Source organism: Triturus cristatus, chromosome 11, assembly GCF_964204655.1.
Source record: "Triturus cristatus chromosome 11, aTriCri1.1, whole genome shotgun sequence".
NCBI lineage: Eukaryota > Metazoa > Chordata > Amphibia > Caudata > Salamandridae > Triturus > Triturus cristatus.
Window position 1 is genome coordinate 844,657,061 of NC_140594.1, and position 26,703 is coordinate 844,683,763.

The following is a 26,703-nucleotide window of genomic DNA, read 5'->3' on the forward strand; positions in this document are numbered from 1 at the left end:
TAGGATATATATATATATATATATAAAACAACTGCTCCGGGGTGCCCGCACATGCTTATGACTATAAATGGAAATCTCCTACGAGAGATCAACTCAATCTCACATCATAAATTTCTTGAATATATGAATGAATGATAAAATTCATGTGTTGGGTAAAATCTCTGCACGAGTGCAAACACACACATGCAGACAAAATTCCATTTAAACATTTAGCTGTAGAGACATTATGGTTACAGTTCTGGGTCACAATCACATTGTCGCAGATAACATCATCACTGTCGCAGATAACATCATCACTGTCACAGATAACATCATCACTGACAGTTACAATGGCATGACCAATCACATCACTGAGGCAGCAAACTATTCCTTTTTACAGATATGTTTGTTGAAAACAAAAAAAGAAGGCCTTGCTTGTGTATCTACCACGGGGATATTTGTATGTTGAATATGTTCCTGCAGCATTCAATCTGCAATTGATGTCATTGTGGCACTGCGTTCGTAGTGAGTATCATTGCTCTTTTGAAGCTTTTGTCGTTAACTTTATATGCAGCTAACAGAAAGAACATCATAGGTCACATTACTAGTGGAAGTAACTATCATGCCATCATTTGCATCTTTAAAGACATCACTAAGACCCAAACAATTGCTCATTTCCACACCTGTGTGCTGTCAATAGAAATACAGCCTTATTAAAAAAGTTATCCACTGCAAGAATATTTATCTCCTTGACTGCTATGTGTAACCTCGCCCCAACCTGGCCCTGGACTCTAAATACTTACGCCTTCATTACTTTTTTCCCCACAAAAGGTATCCACGGTAAATTTGCAACCTTTGTGTTAGAAATTCGGTTATTAGTTGTGCAGGATGTGATGCCTGGGCTAGTAATAGGTAGACAATTTCTCATTACTGGGAACCAAGCACCCCATTGTACCCGGAAAACATGAGGTGAACCTCAAGGGCAAAAATGAAAGAACTGCTTTGGAAATCAGTTCTAAAAGAGGATCTTACAGTTTCAGAATCCACCCTGATGAAAGACTTTTTTAAATTTAAATGTTCTTTGCTCTTTGAGCCAACCGTCGACGAAATTGTTCCACCGATGGCACGGAAACTCTTTTTGCAGTTTTGCTAAAATCTCTTCCCACTAAACTGTTTTGGTGTAGCTGTAATGACTTGGTTGATCTTTGTCCTGCATGCCAAGGTAGTCCAGAATCCATACTCCATCTACTCTTTTTTTGTACCTAACTACCAGTCCTTGAGGAAAAAATGGATTGTACCGCTATGTTTTCTAGCGGGACGGGGGCATTACTTAGAGGTCCTAAGTTTTTTTTGTGTACTGACACTCGTCAATCTACTGTATTTGGTCTTGCTAGATTCTGGCATGCCCTTTGGATTAGGCGCAGGAAAATATGTATGGGAGACACCTCGTCTTGAAAAGTGATGCTAGACCTGAATCTTATGTACCTGTCCACTAATGGCTGTGTAATATGAGATCTTAGCACCGTAATTTTTTATTATACATTTGGCTGCTTTTGCACGTGGCACTTTTTCAAATGTTTTGGGGGCCCTTTTTATTTGGAATTTGTATAAATGTTTCTATGGATTTTTCTTTTTTTTTTTTATATAATGTACTTTACCTTTAATTGAACTAGAAACAAAATGGGTATATAATTCAAAACATTCTTACCTACATCAGCACAAATGCAGATCACTTTATGATATGAAGATTTTTTTCAATAGATGACATATGTATGGAATTTTTTTTATTAAAAAGCCCTTTTTATATAACAACTTTTACATAGTGAAACTTTTTCATATCAATGTACCGCTTCTCCTTTTAACATCACTGATATCAAAACCTATATGATCTTACTGGGACAATTTTATCTTATTCTATCTTTTTTTTTTTTTTTTTTTCCAAGACCTTTATTTCAGAGTTCCACATTACACAGCTTACAGCCTACAACCCCCCGGGCTGGCCGCGGAGGATGTACACATGCATTGCGTCGGAAAGCACAGAGCCCTGTGCCGTCAACCTGGGGGTACGGCGGCGTTATAGAGTGCGCGTGTCTCACAGTTTAGAGAAGGATAGTGCAGGACTCATTTTTCTCTTTGGTGCAACCATTAAACATAGGCATATTGGCAAAATGGCGTAAAGGCGCCTAACAGTCGAACTGCCCCCCTCCCCCCCAGCTAACTAAACACGGTCATCACGTTAAGCACCACAAATCACCTACGTACCGGTGATGCGACCTCCACATCCCCTTCTATAGCACCCGGAGCAACAAGAGCGTTGGGATTTGACATATCTCCTGAGCCTTCCCGCGCGACAGAAGGAGGCTCACAAATGCCCCCCCTAAAATCATTCCAGTTGGACCACACTTCAACCCACTTCCGGGGGCACCCTCTCGCTACATACACAGTCTTTTCCTGCAGCATACACCAGTCCATATCGCTGTGCCAATCCGACAGTTTGGGTGGAATAGGGCTGCCCCAGAGCCTGGCTATGTTCCTTTTCGCTACCATTTGTCCGAGCGTCACCCAGAGCCTCCCTTTCGGTGGCAGGTCCGTTGGCTCCCATATATTGAGGAGGCACCTCTTGGCCCCCGGGCAAATTTCCACCACCCATACCTCCTCCATACACTGCACCACCCTTCGCCAGTACCGTTGAATCTTCGGGCAATCCCACATCACATGGAAGAAGGTACCCGTGCCACCACATCCCCGCCTACAGAGTACTGTGTCCGCCCTCCCAATCATGTGTAGCCTAGTGCAGGAGATATATACTCTATGTAAGATCTTGAGTTGGATAAGTCGCAGTCGGGCTGATATCGCGACCTCACGTGGGGAAGCCAAAGCATATAGCCATTCTTCGTCGTCTATCTCCAGCCCATCGGCGACCCATTTTTCTCTAAGGGGTATGAGCATATCGGGGGGGTTATTGATTAGTTTTTTGTACGTAAGTGATATGGCGTGTTCTGTGAGGTGTCCATCCAGCAACCTATCTTCAAGCGGGGAGGCTTGTGGTAGTTTGGTCTCCAGTGGGATATTAGCCTGTAGGGAGTTTCGCACCTGTAAGTATCTAAAATATTCGGTGTGCGCCAGCTCATATGTGTCTCGCATTTGGGCGAACGTACGGATCCCTGTAGGGCCCCAGATATCCTTGATTTGGGAGATGCCGATCAAGTCCCAGTTGCGGAACCCCTTGGTGCGTCCTAGATTGCCTAATTTTTCGGAGGCCCAAAGTGGCGTGGCCATCGTAAGGACTCCTGACCATCCGAGCTTCCTCTGAGCAATGTGCCATATCTGTACCGAGTGGAGTGTAGGTCCGGTGAGTTGACGTATACCCCGTTTAGAGTAGAGTGCTATCTCATAGTTCCCCCCGGGAAGCAGCCATCTGTCCATACCGTAGGCGGGATCATTTCCGTCTCCATACATCCCCTGGTTGATCGCGGATAGATGGGCTGCCCAATAATATTTGCGAATGTCAGGGAGGGCTATACCGCCGTCGTACCACCCCAGTGTGAGTTTGGTCAATGAGATTCAGGGTGACCCTGCCCAGAGGAGGTCGCGCATTGCGGCCTCGATTGCTACAAAATAGCCGTTGGGGACTAAGTCTGGATAGTTTTGTAGCGCATAGAGAAACCGTGGTAGCGCTAGCATCTTAAATAAGGCTGCCCGGCCCAGCAAAGACAGTGGTAGGTGCTGCCAGGATTTGGCCTCCCTTTGGATCCGAACTAGCGGTGGCTTGAGGTTGTGCTCATAGGACAGGGCCTTGTTAGTGGTGATGTACACTCTCAGGTACTTAAAATCGTCCTCTGCCACCGTGATAGGGCAAGTGTCCGGGAGCCTCGGAGGGTCCCCACGTAGGACGTATAGATGTGATTTGGCCCAGTTGACCCGGAAGCCAGAGTTACGACCGAAACTTGCTAGTATGTCGAGTGCCACAATTATCGACCTGCGCGGCCTACAAAGGTACAGGAGTATGTCGTCAGCATAGAGGGATATTCTATCCTCCCACCCCTCCGCCCATGCTATACCTTTTAAGTCGACATCCTTCCTTATCCAGGCCGCGAGCGGTTCTAGGGAGAGGGCGAAAAGAAGGGGAGAGAGGGGGCAGCCCTGCCTAGTCCCTCTTTCAAGCGTGAAAACCTTGGACAGCTTATTGTTCACCAGCACCTGCGCCAGGGGTTCGGCATATAACAGACGCACCCAAGCTATGAAGTGAGGTCCAAAGCCCAGTTTGCGCAGGACTGCGAACATATATGGCCACTCTAAGGTGTCGAAGGCCATGGTGGCGTCCAGAGAGACCACCACTGCGTCCTCCTGTAGTCTGTGGCGCTGCCCCAGTACGCCGTTTAACCTTCTAATGTTGAGGGCCGTGTTGCGGTGGGGCATGAACCCCGACTGGTCAGGGTGGACCAACGAAGGAAGCACTGATTTGAGCCTATTGGCCAGCGTCTTCGCCAGTATTTTGGGCTCAGCGTTTAGGAGCGAAATTGGTCTGTATGACGCACATGAGTCTTTGGGTTTCCCCTCTTTTGGTATTGCCACTATGGTCGCTATACGTTGATCACGGGGCAGCACCCCCATTTCCCTGCTATGTTCGAACATGAGTTTCAAATGCTTACTAGTGGCGTCAGGCTGGAGCTTGTAAATCTCTATTGGGAGGCCGTTGCGACCGAGCGCCTTACCAGGGCGGAGTTCGCCTATTGCACGCTGCAGTTCGGCCTCAGTGATTGGACTGTCCATAGCCTCCCGATCTTCATCCGATAGGGAGGGCATGTGAATGTCGGTTAGGAGGTCCATGGAGTCCTCCTCCGGGCGGTCCGACTCACGCCTGTAAACCTGCTGGTAGTGTCTCGCAAACTGTTCCACTATTCCCCGGGGCTCTGTAACTACAGTCCTGGACTCGGTGCGTATTTCTGGCACCACTTTACAGGCCTGTTGTTTTTTCTCGAGCCAGGCTATAAGTTTCCCGGCTTTATCGCCCTGATCGTATATTCTACCAAGCTGGTGACGGGCCACGGTCTGAGCCTCTTGGGTCACCAGTGCTTTATACTCCGCCTCCTTTAACTGCAGCGTGTGCCTGACATCCCTGTCCCCACCTTCTGGCGCCTCCCTCTCCAGGACCTCCAACTCCGCCTCCAGTGTAGTGACCTGCCTGCATCGCTCCCGCCGTCTAGCCGATATGGCCGAAACCGCCTTCCCCCTAATCACAGGTTTAAATGCCTCCCACAAGGTGACGGGGGATTTGACCGACCCAACATTCACTTCGAAATACTGTGAGATTGAGTTGGATATGTGCTTTCTGGTGTCCTCATGTTTTAGGTGCCAGGCGTTTATTGGTGCTATGCAGCCCTCACAGCTATTTCCAAATGTGATGTGCGTACGGACCGGTGAGTGGTCAGAAATGCCTCTAGGCAGAAGCACTGCCTCCAGTACTATCATGTCTTGTTGCAGCAGGGTAAGGATGTAGTCTAATCGTGAGAAGGAATGATGCGCCCCGGAGAAGAAGGTAAATTGGCTGTCTGTAGGGTGGAGCAGGCGCCAGACGTCCGTAAACCCGAAGGCCTCAAGAAAGTCTGCCAACCACCCCTGCCCCTGGGGCAGGTCTCTTGGGGGCTGCCTATCCCGGGTTCCTGACACCACTGCGTTAAAGTCCCCTCCCAGCACCAACTGACCCTCGGGAAGGGAAAGGGGAAATGTGCCCAGGTCTGCGAAGGCCCGGGTTTGGAGGCCCGGCGGGACGTAGACAGAAAGTAAGTGAAGCGTGCGGCCCTCCCAACGTCCAGACACCGCCGTGAAGCGGCCCTGTGGGTCAGTTTTGATTAGGTCTATATGGAGGGGCAGCGAGCGCCGCAAGAGTATCCCCACCCCCCTCGAGCCGGAGGTGAAGCCAGAGTGAGCCGCTAGAGTGTAGCCACATCTATTGAGGGCCTGACAGACATTCCCCATCAAATGCGTTTCTTGCAGTAGCACTACGTCCGGCTGGTGCCGCTTGAGGAATTGTAGGACTATAGTGCGCTTGAGTCTGTCCCCTAATCCGTTAACATTCCAGCTGAGGACCTTCAAACTTTTTTCCCATCTCCTAGCCATAGCTGTTGCTTCTGAGGGTGCTTCGTCCCACCACCCCGGTATTACGGCTTCCTACATGACAACATAGTTCGTGTGACCGTAGAGGATCCCCAACTCCCCACCCCTCCCTGGTTCCCAACCCGCAAGTGCATTCAATGCAAACGATAAAAGAACTGGCAAACCATTCATGCCACCCACTTCCCCCCGAGTCTGTACCCAACATCCCTGCCCCCCCCTGCCAAAACAAACCCCCCCTCCCTGCCCCCTGCTCCGTGGGTCCTGAACTACCCACCACCCCAATTAGCAGAGCGCCTGTCGCGCAACCCTGCCTCGGTGGGAGCCCACCGAGGAACTCTACGTGGGAAGTTCATGGGCCAGCCCCTTCCTGGCCGCCCGTCCGTGGTGCCCCAGTCCTTTCAGCCCCTCAGGCCGGCGGTTCATCATCTAAACAGGGAACCTGGCTCAGAAAAATTGGGCAGGAAGTCACACTGCCTCGTGGGCAAGCAAGTCCTACAGTCAAAAACTTTTATACTTTACTGTCCGACGGCTTCTCAGTCTCGCTCTAGTGGCCTCCACTCGCTGTGTCGTCTCTGGGCGATTCCCAGCGGGGACTGTTCGATCTAGAACGCCAGGACCGCTGGCTCTGCTCACCACCTTCCGCTCGTCCTGCCGCTGCCCCCGGGGAGGGGTGTCCCATGCCTCGCCATTGTGCGCCGTCCCGCCGGGGGGCCTCTGCCTTGTCGGCCGCGTCTAGCCACTCCTGCACCGCCGCCGGCGAGGTGAAGAAGAGGGAGTTACCGCCAGTTATGATCTTCAGTTTGGCGGGAAAGAACATCATGTACCTGATCCCACGATCTCGTAATGCCGCCTTGACCCCCTGAAAGGAGCCCCTTTCCTGTTGGACCTGGAGCGTGAAGTCCGGGAAGAAGCGAACCGTGGCCCCCTCGTAATGTAGATCACCATGTTGTCTAGCAGCCTGGAGAATTGCATCGCGGTCACGGTAGTTCAGTATTTTAGCAATAATTGTTCGTGGTAGGGCCCCTGGTTTGGGTTTTGGGATGGGGGCCCTGTGAGCCCGCTCGACCGTGAAGAGCTTAGATAGTCTCTTGGGTTTCAGGTGGCGGAGGATCAAGTCCTCAAGAAAGAGCTCCATACAGTCCCCTTCAAGTCCTTCCGCCACACCTACCACGCGTATGTTGCTTCTCCTGGCCCTACCTTCCTGGTCCTCGAGCCGTAGGGCCATCAGCCGGTGTTGGTGCACAAGCTCATTTACCCTGCCCTCGAGCCGCTTCTCCGATTCCTGCAGGGCTTTTATGTCAACTTCATTGGTTTTGGACCGGTCCGTGGTTTTCCCCAAGTCGGCACGGAGCAGGTTCACCTCTATCGTGATCTTGTCCATTTTTGTCTCCAGGCTGGTGCCAAGGGTTTGGATTGCGGCCATTATGGACGTGAGGGAGGGTTCCGCCTGACCTGCGGCCTCCTTCGTAGTCCCTCCCAGCTGCGGCGTCGTTTTGGCTATCGTGTAGTGATCCAGCTTATTGGTCTGGGTCGTGGTGCCTCCTTTAGGCCACATGGTTGCTCCGGCGCCTCTGGGGCCAAGTGTTCCTCCGCCCGCCTCTGCGATTGAGCGCCCGCGGGTCCGCGCCACCTCCAATCCTCCCCATGAAGTCTGGGCGTCGCCGTAGCCCCACCGGCACTCTCCAGGTATCGGCTCAGAGCAGGGGGACCACGAGTGTGCCCAGGTAGTCTCGATCCGGGGTCAGCGACCTCAGCCACCCCACTACACCGGCTCTCCGATGTCCAGTCCGCCCCGCAGCTCCGAACACGGGCCCCCCACCTGGCAGGCGATGCAGGGCACCCCGCAGCGGCAGCCCCAGCCGGTCCTCTTCCCTCGCTCCGGCAGCAGCAGATCACGAAATGGCCGCCCCTCTCCCGGTTAGGGTCGTCACCTGGCCGCAGTTGTCGTGGTCGCCCGCCTGCCCTCCGGCGTCAGGGTCCTGCCACCAGGTGTCGCTAGGGAGCCGGAGTCCAGCGGTGCCTTGGCGCTGCAGGTAAGGCAGCGCCCCCCTCCACTGGCACCCCTTGGGGCACGTCGCGCCGCAGGCCGAAAGCCGGGGCCTCGAGTAGTGCAGGGAGCGGCTGCGGAGTTCCAGGGGCGAGGCGCCGAGCCGCCGCCGCCCGTCGCGGCTGCTGTGTTGAGCCGTCCGCCGGTCCCCGGAGTCCGCGAAGCCGCTCTTGCAGGGCACTGGGCCTGGGGGAGCTGGGGGGCGCTCACGGGCGATCCCCTCAGCGCGGATGTGTGTTGGATTTAGAAGGACACCAACGGTCCCGGCGGAGCTCCGGAATCAGGCGGCCATTTCTTACGGCGCCTGGCCACGCCCCCTGGATTTTTCTTTTTAACCTATACTTTTTAATTGTATTGTTGACCTATCTTTTTTTAAAGGACAAGCAATCTGTGCTGTATACTTTTTAGGATCTGTGTGATCGTAATAACGTTTGTTGATGATGATGATGATTATCCAGTCAGTCCTTTTACTTTGAAAAAGGAAAATAAATGTATTACACACACTAAACACTATGCATCAATTAACAAATATATACATTAGGCTGATAGAAATAGCTTTGGTGACATTCTAAAATTACATTTGACCCCTAATGGGTTATGACCTACAAAGTCACAGTGACCCCCCCATACCAGATAGAACATCACAATATAAGGGGGTATCACTTTAAGTAAGGCGACCTATTGGCTTTGTCAAGGAGTCATCGCAACATTAGTAGAAGGAGGCATGTTGGCTTTAGAAAAGATCACCACATTAACATATAAGACAAACCTACTTGTTTTGTCAAAGGTCAACACATTAAATGACCAATAATCCACATTTTAGAAATCACCATTAGGTCACTGAAATCAGTAATCCTCTTTAAATGCATTCATTATTGTCAACGTAAAATTGCAGTAAAACATGACTGTCAACAACATACAGTGAATTAAGAATTTAAAATCATAATATGTGCCTGAATCTTTTTTGTACCACTTTAAGCCACATATCATGCAGCCATAGATCCACCCACTAGAGATTGCGGCACTTCCAGGGTATAGAACAAACATTGCAGCCATGGGAATGCTTTAAAATAACAGAGAAACAGCCAGGGGGGGGCATAGATTTCAAGATCAAAGAAACTTAGGGTCTGTATTCAAATACACTGTGGGAGAGGCTACTGCACATCTGCCACCCCCATGATACTTACAATCCAAGTTGGTAGAGCCCCTTCCCTTCTGGGGCCACCACAAGAATAGAAAAGCATTCAAATCAAGCCCTGCTGGGCACTGCGAAGCGCAGTAAATATTTTAATAACGATTCTCCCTGCTGTTCTCAGGAGACCCGCATTACCCTCCTTTTTCTTTTTTCTTTTTAATGGGGTGTCGGTTCCACCAAGGCAGGTTTTTGTGGTGGGGTTTGGGGGGTGCCGGCAACATCTTCTGTGCTTGTGCTGCTCGCACTGCGTTGGAGCACTTGCTTTGTGTTCCAGCAACGGAGGGCAACCTCGTTTGTCTCCTTATTCTGGGCCTTGGAAATGGATACTGGGACCCAGTATTTTGGCTTCGGGTTCAGGGATGGGGTCAAAGGCCCCCTTTATTTGGATGTTGGTCCAGAAGATGGGGTCCTCAGTCTGAAAAAGAGTCTGGGGAAGGAGCTACACATACGCCACCTCCCTTGAGAAATTAATTCATAAAATTTTGTGCTGACTACCGGTGGGCGATAAATTCAGCTCTGCCGGCAGAGCACATAGAGTTTTGCCCACTTCGTGTTACACTTGTAACGTGGAGTTCCCGCAAAACTCCGCCAACCACGGTGTGGCAGAGTTTTTTCTCATGCGCTGCTCACCAACCTCAGGTTGGCGAGCGAGAATTGTCGTCCCTTAGCATGATGTTCGGTTGCTAGGGTGAACCCAAGCGAGATTTTTTCAATGCGGGCGGTCGTGCGCAGTAGCAACTGTTCGTGGTGAGAAAGCTGCTGCTGGAGTAGGAAATCTACTTGAGCGGTAGGAAAGAAGCAGCCCCTTCTGGCGTGCTACGTAGTGTCATTTATGCTGATTTTGCAGCACAGAACATGCTCCCAGCACTAAAAATCAGAGTAACGTGCTGATTCTGCCCACCCACGGAAATCAGGGAAATTTTGTGGAGTGTTTATGTAACTTAGTGGAATTCCACGGAGTAAAACTCCATGAGTTTTGCCCACCTCTAGCGCTTACCTTCAGATACTGGCCCACCCCAGGGGATGGTGGACCACCACGCTTTCAATTTATTGCAAGGGGGTCAAAGGAGTCAATTACTTTAAATGGGCATAACTGGTAGTGAGCTCGACCCACCTGGAGCATTTCCAACAGGCCTCTTGGCCTCAAAAGTATTGCTTTCTGCTGGGAGCTGTCTTCACTTGCTCCCTGCACCAGCATTCTCCTCTGCTGTGTCCTCCAAAGACCCCATGGCCTTCTGGCCGTCTTGCAGGTCATCTGGGTGGCAGTAGAGTCCAAGTCTTCCCCATCTGGTCCTCAGTGGTGCAAGGGAACCAGTATCTCCGGTCATGGAGAGAACCACTAGTCCTGCGTCAGCTGTAGACTGACTCCTAGGTCCATTAGTGCATCAGGGGGCTTGTCTTTCCAGATGTCCATGGAGTTGCCATTGTCGCAGTCTGGGTCCAGGATCTTGTTCTTGTTCATTTTCTGAGGGTGCCACTTCTATGACTAGTCTAGCTTGTGGGTGGGGAATTCCCCCTTTGTCTAACCAGCCCCCTTTCTTGGGTTTGGCTTGTGACACAAGAGTCTGGTTATCACACCTCTTTGGGTTTATTGAGGAAAATCCCTTTGACGTGCAATCAGGGCAGAGCCCAACTCCTCCCAAGACATTCTGTCAGAAAGAGCCACTTCCTTGGAGCAGTGTAATTTTAGTTTCACCTTTTTGTTTAATTAGGCCACATATACATTTACACATGGCCTCATGCATTTGTGTGATGCAACATTACTGTAATGAGATGTAGTGCACCCGAACAGATAAAGAAGGTGCATTTACTGTGAAATCTCCATATTTAAATGAGTGTGCATATGAACATTGTCCTTGCAGTAACATCGAATTACAGTTCTCATATAGCTGCATTTGTGTGGTTTGAATAATATTATTAATTCTTATGTATTTGCATATTCATTTGAATGATACACTGCATTTATTTTATAACTGAAAATGTATCCATTTAATAGTACTCTGCATCTATATCAGAACCGTATATGCACCTGTAATCATGTATTTAAACAAATATTGATATGCTTGCCACACTAACTTGACCAAAGGCCCTAAGCATTTGGAGTTCTTAATGCTGAACCTTCAACGTGAACGTTTGCTTTACATGCTATATTTTTCTCTCCACTGCAGGTGCAGTTGTGTGATCTTAGGAATAGAAAAGGCATATTGTGTGAGAGATAGCAAGGCTCAAAGGGAGTAGCTTTTGTCACAGATGAGAAGCCTTAAAGAACAGAGGGAGTGCTACTGTTTGTATGGAATTGGGAGATGGGAGGAATCCAAGGATGTTCTGATGTATAGATGAAAAGAAAGGAGTTGCCAAATTTTACTGTTTTACTGTTTGAGGTTGGATAATAATGGGATATATGACATGAGATTCTTGAAGGTTCCTTTGTGGGTATAATTGATGATCACACCAGCTTTATTCAACTTCCTTTTAGACTTTGAGAGGTACAGACCTCTTGTGACATCTCTGTTGTGTGGCTTAATGCTATATAATATTCTTCCTTTGGAGAACTTGTCAGTCAAACCACTTTATTCGATTATTTAAAATCATAAAAGTACAATTTACAATACAATAGACAAAAACGTATTATAATTAACCTCTTGGGTGCTCATGATGAGCTCAGCTCGTCATGAGTCACAGTGGAGCTGTGCTCATGACGAGCTGAGCTCATCATAATGGCCGCGGTCCGCCCACGCACGATTCATTCCCCTCCTGTGCGGGAGAATTAATCAGTGGGCGGGGTCGTGATGAGCTCAGCTCATCATGAGCACAGCTCCACTGTGAGTCATGACGAGCTGAGCTCGTCACGAGCACAGCGGCGCCGCGGCCCCCCCGCACCATGGGGGAATTACCCCCGCAGGGAAGGGGTTAAATACATATGAGCGGTGTTAAAAAAGAGTAAGAGCATCTGCAACAGTTTTATCATTCATCAGGGCTAAAAGAAGTATAAAATAAAAACAAAATTTCAATAGGAGAACTTCTACAGAGGTTCTGCTATGCTGACACATTTCTTGCTTCTCCGACTTAAAAAGGGTTTTCCTGATTCCTAGTATAGAATAGGGCTTAATAGATTTTATTAGACAACCTATGTATAGGCAGGAAGATCAAAACATTCAATCTAATCACCAGACTTTGTTTCTCATTCTCTGTATTGTGGCTATGGGATTCCTCATTTGTATTCTGTTATTGAGGATATATTTTGTCAGACATTTTGAATTTTCATTAGTGATGCTGTACTTTACAGTATGTTTCTGCGACTGATTTATATCAGCTTGGATCTGAACTAGTAATAAATCTATACTTAATCCAATATTCCAAATCAGAATTTTTTACTGTGTGGACAAATGGGTTACACTGCAATTGTTAAATTGTAATAGAACCGGATTCCTTTTATTCCTCAGGCACTTAGAAAGTTCCATTGCAGGTAGCAAGGAAAAGGGGCCAAAATACAGTGCGTTAGCAGCCTTACACCCAGGCCCTTTTGTGCACTGACTGTCTCCCATACACAGTTCTAAATGGCAGAGCCATCAACAGTCTAGGAAAATGGAAAGACCGAGAAATGTTAGGCAGAAAAATGCTAGCTTTCCAAAGGTGGCATTTCTAAAATAATAACTTTAAATGCAACCTCACTATTAAAGAGGACTTTAAGTTACAATTCAAAAGAGCGTAAGAAGAATTTTTCTAGCTGGTACCAATCCAAATGTATAATTTAATAAATGCAACAATGATCCCCTGGGGAGCAAGTCAGCCATGCTACAGTGAAAATTGTTTTGGGGATATTTCACTGTCATGACATGTTAATGTTCAACATTACTTTCTACGCGTCCTGCTTTTATATATCTCTGCCCTCCCTATATGGGCAATAAGGCATTCATAAGGGTGACTGATTAATTTTTAAAAGGAAGGTTTAGGCCTGTCAAAAGGGGTATCTGGACAGGTCAAAAGTGCAGTTTAAAACTGTGTGCTTTTACCAGGCTATGCATAATTATAGTCTCTCACATGCAGCCTATTCCCATGTGCACACATGTTCAAGGGTAACCAGCCCAGTGTCCCTTACCCTAGCTGCATCGCATCATCCTCATCTTAAAAGACTGACACTGGAGGAAAACATGTGCAGCAGTGGGCTTTCGGTCCGCTTGGGATAGGCAGCTGGGGTAAACTGTCAAATGCCCCCAGGGGGGCAAGAATGTTTATACCCAGACGACTACCCCATCTGGACTCTAGTAGGTAGATCCCTGCTCTGTAATCACCCTCCTGTGGCAATATCTGTGCAGTGTACGAGGGAGGGATATAATTGGCAAGGGGAGATTGTCCCCTTTCAAATGATACCTTTCTGATGAAAATCAATTCTCGGGGGCTGAGATTCCCCCCCCCCAGTACTAATTGAAGTGAAACTAAAATGAGCTGATTGGTTTATGACATCAATGTACTATATGCGCTGATCATCATTGAAAAAACACAACTGCCTTGGGTTGTTGAGGAAGCTCTTCCTCGCCAGTCAGACCTCTAGAAATTATAATTGCCAACACTGGAGGGATTTTCTGCTCTGGGTGCTTGTATGTGACCTCCTTGTCCATTGTGCTGGATGTGTTGTGTTGTGGACATAGAGGTCACGTCCATAGCCTCCAATAGGATTAAATGTACTACAGCCCTCTATTTTCATTTAATATCTATCAGGATGAGTGTTGCTAGTGGGTGAAACATCAGCAGGCTTTTGTTTTGAATAAATACACACACACACACACACACTGATGTTTCCAGAAAGTACATCAGCAATGGCATCACTGCCAATATTAACATCACAACATAGTTGACAACATCTGGGATATCCCTGAAGCCACAAACAACAGTTTTTTCTACAATTGTTTGTTAACAGTGCAAATACAGCTTTATTTCTACATGTATCAATTACAGGGACATCTAGATGCGGAAAGAAACACTGCTGTTTGCAGTTACAAATAGAAGCTACATAGCGAGTTAAAATGTATGCATTTTTTTCATACATACACTCTGACGACATAAGCAACACCATCACTGGTGACATTACATATATTAAGAGATGCATCAGAGTTCTACCATTATTTCAACTAACGGTGTGACTATCTACCTGATCTTACATCAACCCCACAATATGGACTATCAACACATCATTGATGTAAATAGATATGAAGATAAGAATAGTACATCTATAATTCCCTCTCTATGATTGAATTGCTAATGTTGGCAGTTGATATTGTAGGCAAAGTTGCCTGGCTTTCTCATACTTTACCTGAGGTGAATTTTAACTTCTCTAGCAGGGACTTGCTACAGTGAGATACCCAGCCCAAAAAAGGGCACAGAGTCAGGCTATGGGGATTCGCCTGCAGAGTGGGGGCAGTTTTACTCACTACTGTTCAGAGCTGGCCATCGACCTGAAAGCAACTAAGAAACATTTTAACACCCATGCAAAGTTAATTCCCTGCCTTCCAAACATCTGGGTGGTACTTTGTGAAGCTAGCAAAGTTTTTGAAAACAGTTATACAATGTTGTAACTTTGCACACCTTTAATCTTATCACAACTGACACCATCGCTAACATCACTGATGCTGCAAATTCTTGCTCTTTTCCACACAGGATCATTTGATATATATGAATTAATGGAAAAACGAAAACTGAAAAACCACATTGAAGGAAACCAAACCATGGAAAATTTTAAAGAAAAGGCAAATTTAAGGAAATACAAATACATTGAAAATTAAAGAGAAATTTTAAAGGAATGATAATTTTAAAGAAACATCCAAAATTACATTAAATCTTAATGGGGTTTGGAACTAGTGAGGGGTTTTTGTGTTCAGGGGTGGGTAATATTTAGAGGTTATCAGGGGCTGTTAGGGGTCAGGAATATTACGTTCAGGCATAACAAGAGGAATAGGGTTCAGAGATGGGTGACATTTATGGGTGGTGAGGGTCTTTTTAGGTGTCACAAATGGGTGGAGATTAGGTGTGGTGAGGGGTTTTTAGGTTTTACTGATGACTGGAGTTTAGGGGTGTGCGGTGTTAGGGTTTAGGGATGGGTGGAGTGAAGTGGTGTTGAGGGGTTTTAGGGTTCATAGATGGGTGGAGTTTAGGGCTGGTTAGAGTTTTCAAGGGACAGTGATGGGTAGAGGTCAAGGGTGGTGAAGAGTTTTTAAGGTTCAAGATTGGATAGAGTTAGGGTGGTTCTAAGGATTTAGAGATGAGTGGGGTTTCAGCATAGAAGGTGAATTTCAGGGTTCAGGAGTGGATGGAATTTATGGATGCTGGGGGTTTTATGGTTCAGATATGGGTAGAGTGTAGGGGTGGAAAAGTGTTTTTATGCTTTAGGAATGGATGTAGTTTATGAATCAGGGATAGGTGTAGTTTAGGTGTAGTTGGAAGTTTTTAGGTTTTTTGGGATGAGTGAAGTTTAGAGGTAGGAAGGACTTTTAGGGTTCAGCGATGGGTGTAGTTTCGGTATGGTGAGGAGTTTTTAGGGGACAAGAAATGATGGCGTTTAGGGATATGAGTCTCAGGGATGGATGTTGTGTAGGGGTGGTGAAGGGTCTGCGAATTAAAAGCACTCAGAGTAATTGTTTCATGTAAAATATATAAATCTGAAATAACAGCCTCTGAAATAAAGCACTAAAATAAATACCTCGACAAAACTGTTTCTTTAAGTAAGATCTGCAACCATTGTATTTATTCCTTTGAAATAAAATAATAAGGATGCAAAAGCCAATTTAAAATTGCTTTCTATGAAATGATAAATGACATTCATTCTTAAAATTTCCATTAAACAGTTCAGAGAAATTGTTTTCTCAGTAATGGTATTCCATAAAATCGTTTTTCTATGTAATCACATACAACCAGATAATTACTTAAAGGAAATAGAGGTTTGTTTCCTTTCTCTGTGCCACGAGCTTGTGGAACTCAAGTCCATTGGTCCTAGTGTCCCACAAGGATACCTACTTATGTAACATATTTATTTGATTTAAAACATTTTCAAAGCACCACTGTGACTTTATCCAAATACCCAGAAGATAAGAATGTTGTCATTGATGATGTCTTGTGGCGTTATGTGTGGTGTCTTAAGTTATGTCACTGAAATAAGTTGTGATGGCATATGTGACATAATTTGGGAAGCCATGATCAGTTCAGTGGGACAAGTAGTGGGTATTTTATTTTGTTCACCACAATTGACAAATTTAGGTGGTTTCCAATTTTTTATATCCTAAAGATAACACCCCTTTAGCTGAATTTGAATTTGGAATTTCTTATAACAAGTGTTATTTTCTTTTTAGTTAAGAATTCTCACTTCACTTAAACAAAGCTTTTTCAGTATTTTGAAGCTTTTTAATGATGTACTTTTGCCACTGGCCCAGCCAAAAGGCATTTTAGGAATATGACATCCTCAAGCCACATCCGGTACAGCAAAACCTCTGTGTTCCCAGACTCCAATGCACATGGAATTTGTTTGGAGGGGATTTTGGGTGGACTGGGACTGATCGCACGGTATGACAGAAGCAACACCCTGTGCCCAGCTTCTGTGCTCCCTAAAACCTGCAGCATAAGGCTTTCACATTTTAACAGAAAGCTCGATGTAGAAGGCTTGTCCAATTACGATACAGGGAGTGGGGGGTGCTAGAGGGCGCCAAGCAAGATGGCCACACTTACGTGAGGCTCCTGCAGCTCGGGACACAATCCATCTGACATCCTCTTCTAACCCAGCTCTGCACACCTGAAACTTCACTGGAGGAGTAGCGCACGCGATTCACCATTTATCACTGCAGAAATTTCGTGGAGAGTCGACCTGTGGGTGCAGAAACTGCCTCCGGCTGCTCTCTGCACTGCTGAATCAACATGGCAGCTGCGGTGATCACGGTCTATTGAGCACCCCGGCATGGCGCGTTCCACCGGCCCCAGCTGAACAGTGAAACCTGCGGTGGGCACTGACACCGGCGCATTGCCTGCCTGCGTGGCGAGCCTGCTCCGCCTGCTTCATCTGCCGCTGTATGCCTGGGGACCCACCGCCGCCTTGTCGGCTTGCAATGCGGTGAAGCTCCCCCCGCCGACCGGAAGACTCTGGCCTGTGGCGACCGGAGGAGTGCCGGACAATCGCGCCCTACCTCGGCGTCTGCCCACCCTGGGTACCCCGTGCCGAGGACCACTGGTAGGGGTGACAGGGCGGTGCTGGCGCTGAGTATCGGCCTGGTGTACATGCTGCATCCTGGTCCCGGAGCAGCCCCGGGCAGGCCCGCTGGCGAACTGGAGGCCTGCGACGACCCTATCCACCTGCTGGTGCTGAGGGAGCCGACAACGCCGGGAGAGATACACCCTGCTTCTGCCACACCTGGTGAGTCTTCTGCGGTTCCCCACTGCTCTTGTACACGGCCCCATGCCTGTCCTGCGACGCCCTCTGTCTCATGCTAGCGGGGCGCTGCTTATCAGCTGCATTCTGAGACCCACTGCCCGCCGGCCCTTGACAGAAGACTGACTCTAAACCTGTTCTTATTTCCCAGCCTGCACCCCTGACAGCTGCCGTGACTGCTTGGGGCGACCCCGTCGGCTTTTCCTTCTGGCACCCGAGGAACACTCCATGTGTGGAGGATGGCCTACACTGCTGCTCCCGGTGGCCGGCTCGCTTTCCACCTGCACCACTAACCCAAGCCTCCTCGTCTGCGCACACTGCTGCCCCTGAGCCGCCGGCGGAACTGCGCTGGTGCCTACTGGGACCTGTGGGGGAAATATTAACACCGCCTGCCAATACTGAACTACTGCAGGGATGATTACTACTGGCCACCCTGCTTGCAGCCCACTTGCTGGCGCACCACTTGGCTGCCGCCACCACGTGCGGTTCAATGCTGGCGATGTGTGGGGCGATGGAGCCCTGAAACCTCCACGCCATCTAGTAACTGATTCTATTGCCTGAGTAACGGCCTCGCTGCTGGTATAACCCCCCGCCTCGCCAGAGGATCCATCACAACTGCGAGTCCAACTGCTGACACCAGACTCGGTCCCCACCTTTCCAGGAGGGGCCTCCTCGCCCATACACTCACAGGTGACCACTTCGAGATTGAAGCAGAGAGTGGGACGGATTTACCTTGTTTCATTGTCAATTTCGCGCTGCACCATCCTCGTCTTGCCAGTGGCCTGGGCGGAGTGGGGTGCCTGGGTTAACCTGACCCGCGCACGGACGCGTCACCAGGCCCCGTTGTTCAGATCGGAGGGGCTGCAAGCACTGGTCAGCACACCCGCTACTTGGCTGACTCACACTCGCCCCTCGACGCACAGCACCATCCTACCACCAGCTTGATTGCCGCCTGACTCCCGCTGACCTATCACCCCGCCATGGGTCGAATGGATGGAAAACAACCTCAACTAAACTTCGAAGCCAGAAAAAGCACATGACCACAGGCTGAAATGGAGGGGGAACAGCCCAGCACACATGACCCACCCACATCCACGGATGACCTGAAGGCCCTCCTTCTCGCCATACAGTCCAGTCTGTCCTCTATTGAAACAAAAATGGACACTATGAACGCTCGTATAGACACCCTAGCACACAAAAGCGACCAACATGAAGGACACCTTAAAGAAGCTAAACAATGTATTTTAGACCTGGATGATGCCTCCAATACTACCATTGCCAAAACATTGGATATTGAGAAGGTCCTGAAACTTATAGCCGCAAAGAACGAAGACCTGGAATCGCGTACCAGACGCAATAACCTGCGAATCCTGGAAATGCTGGAATCCACCACCACTGGCAGGATGGAGGAGTACGTAGAACGCATGCTCACCACCACCTTCGGTGGGAGGCGTTTTCACCGGTGTTCATCATAGAGAGAGCGCACTGTTCACTGGCCCCTCGCCCCGTGCCTGGAGTCCCTTCTCGCCCCATTATTGTGAGACTCCTTAACTACAGGGACCGGGAAGCTGCCCTGCGACTCGCTAGGGAACACAAGAAGGTGCTCTTTGACGGCATAGAAGTATCACTATACCCGGACTTTACAATAGCTGTTCAGGAGGGGCGCAGAAAATTCCTCCCAATAAAGAAAAAACTCCAACAAATGAACATTGAGTATGCTTTGCTCTTCCCAGGGCGCCTTAAGGTTACTCACCAGGGGAAACAGCACTTCTTTACAAATCCTTAACACGTCTATGACTTTCTTAAAACCTTACCTAAGGTGTCAGCGGACCTTACCTCCCCCTCCACTCGACTCACTGAAGATGATGGCACATCAGACGTAGAGTGACGCCTCTGCCCCGGCACGAGCGTCCTGTGTCCATCTCCACTTAGTGACTTTCATGGGCACTGACTCCCCTGGAACACCGAGCACCACGCGGCGAACTGTGACACGACCCCCGTTGGGCCTGCCCGGCGGATGGCGGAGCTGCCCTCCTCATTAACAGTTTGTTACCACAGCTGCTCTGGACTGGTGATGAACACTACCGATATCTCCCGAGCACCCTCGCTGAAGCGAGAAGTAACTCGTTGCCTTCTTTCTTCTACCCACTTAGGTAAACCCTACACTGTTTGGTTAGGAAATGTTTGACACTATGTGCCCCTTCTCCCCTGTTGGGAGTGTGGAGCATGGGGTCCTGGGGAGGCGGGGAGGGACATGACATGGCAGGTTTGGGCTGCTGATGTGGGAGGGTGGAGGAGAAGGGGATTGTTTCACACCCTTTTTTATTGAATTGACTAGCACATGTATTCCCTGGACAGCTGACCAGCTCAGACAGCGTTCACTCTCCACCAGCCTTACTCTACCACCATGGAAACCCAACATAGGCCTCCTACCTATAATTTCCTAACTTTGAATGTGTGTGGCCTGGGAGACCCCCGCAAATGCCGACACATCCTCTCTTATCTAGACCGCCACAATGTTCACTGCGCTATGCTGCAGGAAACACATCTTGGCCCCACTGCACCCACTACATTTGTGTCCTGCTGGGCAATCTTCAGAAGCTTCTCCTCATACTCCTCCTACGCCTGAGGTACAGCTATACTGCTGAAGCGCACACTCCCCTACACCCCCATCGGAACCCACACCGACCCGCAAGGCCGCTGCAGTATCCTTTGGGGTAGATTGGCTGCTCACTCTATAACTCTTGTCTCCTGCTACGGACCAAACACTGATGATCCTGACTTCTTTCGGGTCCTATGGGGGACAATACTGGACATTGGGTTCACACACCTGATGTGGGGAGGAGATTTTAATGTTACACTGGATCCAACATTAGATCGCTCGCACCCGCAACCCCATCATTACTCTAATGCACATTACACCCTCATACGCATAGTCAAAGACCATGACCTGATCGACGCCTGGCAGGACCTTTACCCGCAAGTTCGGGAGGGCTCCTGCTACTCCACTGCCCACTCCTCCTGGTCGCGAATTGATGGTTGTCTCCTCACTAAAGGGTTAACCCCATGGTTGGTGCACGCTTCTCACCTCTCCTGCACATACTCCGATCATTCGCCGGTGCTCATCACCCTCACACCCCCTCACGAAGAATCGCCCTATATGTCCTGGCACCTTGCCCTGCAGTCCCTGTTAGACCCAGTGTTCAAGGCGGAACTAGAACAAGAGATAACTGATTTTTTTCCCCGTAACGACAACTCCGTCACACAATATTCCACGGTCTGGGAGGCCTTTAAGGTCACCATATGGGGAATCTGTATCGCTAAAAGTGGAGGGGTTTTGAGGGATATCCGCACCACACTCCGTAAGTTAGAACTGGAGTTCAAGCAAACAGAAACGCAGATACTGGCTGCACCCACCCCTGAATTGCAGGCACGCCTGAGAAACATACTCACTGACTATCAGGAGATGGCCGAGAAGGAATATAAGTTCAGAGGGAACTACCACCAAGCGTGCCACTATGGAGAAGGTGAAAGACCGGGCAAAGCGCTCGCATCCCTGATTCGATTTTCCAATACCGTTCTAGAAATCACCGATGAGGAAGGCCTGCTACACAGGAACACCCCAGATATAGTAGACCTCTTCAGAAGGTTTTACAAAACCCTATACACGACATACAGAACGCAACCCATAGACTTCACCCCCTTCTTTGAGGATACTACAATAGCCTGGCTGGGAGTTAATCAAAGAGAATTTCTCCTTGCGCACCACAAGGACGAGGAGATTGTATCCACTATAATGCAATTAAAATCTGGCAAGGCCCCGGGCCGCATGGCCTCCTGGCTGAATTCTACAAAATATATTGTCATTTACTCATCCCTGTGCTGCGGCATGTCTTCGAAGAAGCACGTGAAATGGGCATATTACCCCAGACAATGCGAGAGGCGCTCATAGTCTCCCTGACGAAACCGGGCAAGTCGGCCTCGCAGTGCGACTCATACAGACCCCTCTGCCTCATCAATGTCGATGCTAAGATCTTAGCAAAGTTGATCGCTAATCTCATCAACCCCCTCATGACTGCCCTGGTCCTTCCCGACCAATCGGAGTTTGCACCAAGTAGAGGCACATCTCACAACCTGTGCACCCTGTTTGCTGTCCCGCAAGACGTTGACCATGACATGAGCGCCGCAGCCGCCTTTCTCTATGCCACCAAGGCGTTCGATTCCCTAGAATGGGATTATCTTGCCTTTGTCCTGCAATGAATGGGAGTCCCCGCTCCTTTTCTGGCCTGAATTAACCTGCTATACACTGGCCTACGGGCTAGCGTCATGGTCAACAGCGTTTGATCCTCTCCCTTCACAATAGCCAGAGGCACTCGTCGAGGGTGCCCTCTTTCGCTCCTCCTTTTTGCCCTGGGTATTGAACCTCTAGCTGCCAAAGTCCGACAGCACTTCCGAGACCATGCTCTCATCTATCCAGAGAAACAAATGCTAAACTCCTTATATGCTGACGACCTCACCCTATACCTCGGCAATCCAATAGAAAGTCTCAATCCCATTCTCAGGTTACTCATTCTCTTTGGTCATCTTTCTGGGGTCAATATCAATTGGGGAAAATCCCAGATTTACCCCCTTATGGACACCACCACGAGCTTCGCGCCTGATTTTCCCCTCACATGGTGTGACGACACATTCACCTATCTCGGCATAGTCATCTCCCGAAATTGGAGTGAGTTGATGAGGGCCAATTATGGATGGGCGCTTGATCTACTAACTGAGATAATCACCAGATGGATGGTGCTACCCCTCTCCCTGGCTGGGAGAGTCTCCCTTATAAAAATGGTGGTCCTACCCAAACTGCTATACCTCTTTATTAATATCCCCTACGCCCCCAGCAGCCATTTTTTAAAAACCATTAAAACTCAACTCACTCGCCTTGTCTGGGGTGGGAAACAAGCCAGGCTGCACTGGGACACCCTAACGCAACCCTTCAGCGCCGGAGGATTTGAGGTACCAGACCTGGAGTTATACTTTAGCTGCGTTCAGGCTCACTTCACGTCCTACTGGCTAAATCCCCCACCTTACATGCCCAACCTGGTGATTGAGGACGGATACATGGCCCCAACACCTTGCGCTGCCTACCTGAGCACCCCTGCCGTCCCGAGACGCTTAGCCTCCACCACTGTACAATGCACTATGCTAGACGACTACACTGCACTCTACTGTACTCCCCCCTACTACCACTCCAAGGTAGGTACGACCTCCCGGTCACACAGGAAGGAGGCTGCTGTCGTCTCCTTCGAAAACTGTCCATCCAGACCTGGGGGAAACTTTATATCAATGGTACATTTTGCACCAGTGAGGAATTCTTTGGCACTTCACCTCCCACCCCACTTGAACGGTTCTTCTATGTCAGACTGCAACAGGATGTGAGAATCCTCACTCCATGCTTCCTGCAGGAGTCTCCCATTATGTCCCCCCTTCATGCCCTTCTGCAGCAAACTACCCCTACACACGTTGTGTCACTCCTATATCGCACCATCCAAAGAGACCGCGATTACGACTTTCCCCCAGCCAAGGATCGGTGTGAGGAGGAACTGGGGTCACCCCTCACTGAAGACCAATGGTCCTTCTGCTGTCGCCAAACTGGAAACATCTTCGCCAGCAGTAGACTGCGCATCATTCACTATAATCGGTGGGAGGAGGAACTGGGGTCACCCCTCACTGAAGACCAATGGTCCTTCTGCTGTCGCCAAACTGGAAACATCTTCACCAGCAGTAGACTGCACATCATTCACTACAAGTACATTCACCGCCTGTATTACACACCTGCACACTTGCACCGTCTGCACCTTCGCAACAACGACCGATGCGATCGCTGCAGTAGCGAAGGAGCAGACTTTAGGCACCTAGCTTGGGACTGCCCGCCCATACGAAGCTACTGGATGGAGGTATTGGTAGCTCTTGACCAAATGACTGGGCTACATGTTTCTGATGACCCCCTAACCACGCTTCTGGGCTACACTGAGCCGCTGGCCACCAAGGTGCGAAGGTAGGTTTCCTTAGAAATCCTTCCCGCCAAGAGGCGGATCGCCTGTAGGTGGGGAAGGGGCAGAGCCCCCAAGTTCAAAGACAGGCTATAAGATCTTATCTATTGTCAAGAGCAATTACACATTTATGCCGAACTCCTACCGCCTTCCTCCCTTCCACGCGATATATGGGTTCCCCTTCAAACCTACCTCCTGGAGCACACCACCGCCATAGACACAGCCGCTGAGCTTCGCACTAAAGACGATGGGACACACGATAGAGATGTGAATTGATGCATGTGGGTTTTCACTTCTGCCAGGGTATAACGACCATAGTGGTGACAGAGTATATGATATTATCGCTTATTTGATCTTCTGTTCAGTATGAATCAGCATAAATGGGCATCTTTTTTCTATTAAATATGCTTAAAGTGGTAATGTTGTTTTCTCATTTGGTTCTAGATCAAAATGTTTATATACCCCTTAACGCTACTAGCCAAACCTGCCCCACCTGACACGGCAGGCCCGTTGTGGTTGTTGGCGGCTTGCTGTGTACCTTTTCCCCGCTCACATTGCTTTGCAGAATGCTACTTTGCGTTGCAGCCCCGGGATGTAGGCACCATGCTGTGGTCAACAACTCTCAACAGCAATAAAGGTTTTTGAAAACTTAAAAAAAAAAAAAAAAGATGCAGGGAGTGGGTTTTGATTATGCCTTACATCCAGCCCATATGCCTCCAGAATCCAAAGGCCATGTGGACCTGTAATTGGATGCAAATTGGCTTGACTTGCACCAAGCAACCATAGCCTGAGAATCTAGAGATAATGCCCTCCAACCATTTTCCCTCCTCACAGCACCCTTTTAGCACAGTGTGTTGTGTTTTCTTTTCAAGACCATGGAGTTCAAAAAAGCTCTGTGAACCTAAGATGTATACTACAATTATTTCTGGGATCCGCTGGGCTAATCGGGATACTTAAGATCAATTGTTTCTAGTTTGTATCCACAGATCAAAATTCTGATTCTAACTTTGAGTGCAGAATGAGTTCCTCTGAGATCATAACTGGGATAGTGGGGTGGTCCACTAGCCCTTTCATTCCTCTTCAAATTGTGTTTCATTAAGTAATGTTGGCCCCAGGAAAACAATGTTGTTACTGCCAGCCAATCAGATTGCTCAGATCCTGGCAGGATCTGTATATACAGGGATAACCAATGAGAGAAATGCTTCCTTTCCCTTCCAAATGGATTTTACTATTGTTTCATTTTATCCTCAGATGGGTATCCACAAATATTTGCAAATCAATGAAGAAAATAAGAAAAAAGATTTGATGGAAAAACTAAAGCTAAGGTGTCATTATGTTTTGACTGTGTATATCCCTATTTTGTCTCCATTAAAGTGGATTATTTTATTTTTATTTACATTACACTGTCTACAACAAAATTATCTTACAACCATTAAAATGTAATCTAACTTTATCTCATCTTTATTTTGGATGTGTTTTATTACCCATCAGTATTTTTAAGCTTTTTAATGATGTACTTTTGCCACTGGCCCAGCCAAAAGGCATTTTAGGAATATGATATCCTCAAACCACACCCTGTACAGCAAAACCTCTGTGTTCTCAGAGTCGAATGCACATGGAATTTGTTTGGAGGGGATTGTGGGTGGACTGGGACTGATCGCATGGTATGACAGAAGCAACACCCTGTGCCCAGCTTCTGTGCTCCCTAAAACCTTTCAGATTTTAACAGAAAGCTTGTTGTAGAAGGCTTATCCAATTAAGATACAGGGAGTGCCTTTTGATCATGCCTTACATCTAACTGATATGCCTCCAGAATCCAAAGGCCAAGTGGACCTGTATTTGGATGCAAATTGGTGTGGCTTGCACCAAGCAACCAAAGCCTGAGAATCTAGAGATAATGCCCTCCAACCATTTTCCCTGCTCACAGCACCCTTTTAGCACAGTGTGTTTAGTTTTCTTTTCAAGACCACGGAGTTCAAGATGTATACTACAATTATTTCTGGGATCCACTGGGCTAATCGGGATACTTAAAATCAATTGTTTCTAGTTTGGATCCACAGATCAAAATTCAGATTCTAACTTTGAGTACAGAATGTGTTCCTCTAAGACCATACCTGGGATAGCGGGTGGTCCACCAGCCCTTTCATTCCTCTTCAAATTGTGTTTCATTAAGTAATGTTGGCCCCAGGAAAACAATGTTGTTACTGTCAGCCAATCAGATTGTTCAGATCCTTGCTGGATCTGTATATACAGGGATAACCAACGAGAGAAATGTTTCCTTTCTCTTCCAAATGGATTTTACAATTTTTTTCATGTTATCCTCAGATGGGGATCCACAAATATTTGCAAATCAATGAAGAAAATAAGAAAAAAGATTTGATGGAAGAACCAAAGCTTAGGTGACATTATGTTTTGACTGTTTATATCCCTATTTTGTCTCCATTAAAATGGAATATTTTAATATTTTATTTTCATTAACATTACACCGTCTACAACAAAATCACCTTACAATCATTAAAGTAATCTAAGGTTATCTCATCTTTATTTTGGATGTGTTTTATTGTCCATCATAACATTGCTTTTATAAACCTAAAATATTGTTTTCTTATATTACTGTAAGCTCTAATAAAACTATTTCAAAATGAAAGGTGATTGTCTGGTTTTCTCTAATCATCATTAGCTTTATTTCGGTTTTTAAAACCATAAAAGCAGGACATAATACAATATTGTTAAAAAACATTGCTTCTAAACAATCAGATTCCCCGATTCAGTTGATCAGCCCCTTTCCTGACTAAAAGCTTCCCCCTTCTTGTTTCTTCTTTCATGAGAAACAGCACACTTGTGCGGTTAAAAAACACATACAACATATAACATTGATCCTAATAATATACCACAAATATTTATAAAAGAGTTT